The sequence below is a fragment of the Oryx dammah genome, unplaced genomic scaffold (genome assembly GCF_014754425.2).
Source record: "Oryx dammah isolate SB20612 unplaced genomic scaffold, SCBI_Odam_1.1 HiC_scaffold_29, whole genome shotgun sequence".
Taxonomy (NCBI): Eukaryota; Metazoa; Chordata; class Mammalia; order Artiodactyla; family Bovidae; genus Oryx; species Oryx dammah.
In genome coordinates, this window is record NW_024070213.1 from 26,386,577 (window position 1) to 26,389,096 (window position 2,520).

Genomic DNA, 2,520 nt, shown 5'->3' on the forward strand with positions numbered 1-2,520 from the left:
TTTGGTTTAAAACTGACAATATAAATGTAAAAAATCTGTTATGAGTTTTATAACTTTTACAGTCACTTTCTTTGTATTATAAAATTAAATTAAAAAGCAAGAAGGCTTTATAGAAAAAGTGATTGATATAAGCACATTTTCCTTTTTTAAGAGCAACCAATTTCACGCATTTTAAAAATGTACACATTTATCAAGTATGAAATGTAAGAGACAAAGAGAAAGACTTGTCATAATATTTATTGATAAAAGTCATGCCCACTATTTTTCAGCTATATTCAGTTAATATTGGCTGATAAGTATGATAGAAGATACTTGTTACAAATTTGTAGCATCATTATCCATTAATTGTCTCACATATTTCTGAAATGCATTATTTGCTACTAGAGACACGTAAAACAAATTATCACTCCTTTTTGTTCATATATATATAATCACGCCTGGATTAAGAAGTTTAGTTTTTGTTTTAAATTATCTTTCCATACTTTGACTTGAATAATTATCTCATTTATAGAGATAAACCTAAATTGGATTTTTTATAAAAATGATCATATCTATTTTTAAGGGAAATACATCAATTCTGTATGTTGTTTTTCTTTCATTTATTTCATGTGGCCTGACAAGGGCTTCTCCCAGAATAAAAGCAGATGGTTAATACCAGCTTGCAAGTGCAAAGACTGTCCGCCTTGTGAAATAAAAAATCAATGTGATGTGTCTACATTTACTATTTTTAATAGAGCTGTTTTCCTTTATTTCTTTCCTTTCCAGTAAATGGTACTTTTACAGTTCATTGGTGGGACAGAGAGGCAGAACTGGATCTTTGAAGACCTCTGTTGTCACCTCTATCATTATTTCTGCTCTGATGACAACAGGGAGCATACTGTCAATGTCCTCCAGGTAGTACCCTTATTACATGTGTCATTAGAGGATGTTTGCCATATCTGCTTTAACACCACAGACATTTTAAGTAGGTTATTCCATCACTTTGCCATTTTGATTATGACAACAAAATGACACCATATTGAAATGGATTTTGGAAAGAAAGGCTAACTGTCCAAAGAGGTCCATGCTTATTCTAATTAAAATTGGCTTAGGTGGCACAACCTTCATAATTCAGAGTATGTCTATGAAGGATATGCCTGTTGAAAACCTTCTTTGCTCATTAGTGCTATTTCTGTCAGACACTACTCCCTGCTCTTTTCTTAATGAATGCTAAGCCATCTCTTTAGAAGATTGCGCTGCTTCCCTGAACTGAAGGAACTGTCTTATTTCCTCCCAAGTTCGTCAGGAGTAAAATCGGGGAGTCACCTCTTTGACATTTCTCAACCTCTGTACTTATTTATCTCTTTGAGACCCTGCGCTCCAGAGATATCACTGTCTTAATTAAGAAGAAGGATGTGACCATGGTAAATTGACTGATTTCATTGATTAAGGACTAGCTGTACAAGTAACATTGATTTTAACAGTGGGTCTACATAAATGTAATTGTTCGAACATGGGGCTGCATAATTATGGTGATGTACGAGAATAGTTGGTTTGTCCTTTTCAACCTTCACTAACATTCTTTTGCATGATAATGTACCTTGTGCAATTAGCAGAAATTTTAAATGCTACAAAATGTCGTTTGTGAAGACATGAAGTAATAATCATATTCCAATTTAATTCAACAACATCAGACAGGTTTTCTTTTTTCTTTCTTTTTATCTTTCTTCTCTTTGTACACAGAAGATAATGTATATGGTAACATGAATATGGTATTTTGCCTTCTAATTTCAATGATCAGTCTATACAAATAGGTACAAATAACCCATTTTTAAATTAAAAATGAAGATGCTATGTATTTTCTGAAACAATAACTTACTATTAAATGAATTTTAAAAATAGGGTCTCCATATCAGAGTTTAAAGGCAAGAAAGTATCTATTATCTTTTTACATATTTATGAAAAAAACTACATAAATGTCACTGTTTGCAAAAGATAGATAGTTATTAGGCTTTTATGTTAAATGTTTTAATAAAGCAAACATATAAATCATACATAATTGCTTTGCAAATAAAAAATATAATCATTGCTTTATTTAATATTACTACTATATTTAGGTGAGAAAACAAAAATATTTTCAGGATATCACTGTAGAGGATTATCTAATAGAAATTAGATTTCCATGTGGATATGATTTCTCTATAGACAGTCAAGTACTTTTGATGCTTGTTTAATGAACTGAAGAAAGAGAAAAATTCTAACTCTGCATACAGTAAAATTGAAAAAAAAAAACAAAGAGAACGAAGTCACAAATTTACCTAGATAAAATAATCTTGGTTAGTGAATCAGGTGCATTGGATTTTTGGCATAAACATACCACTAATTAGTTTTGTGAACTTTTGTAGCTGTGTACCATACATAATAAAAAGTAGCATAGGAAATAGTGCAAGGACTCATTCTTCATGTGGTTCTGTCTCTTTTATCCACTGGTAGGTAAACTAAAAAAAGAATTCTATAAGCTATTGGGAAAAATGCTAAGTT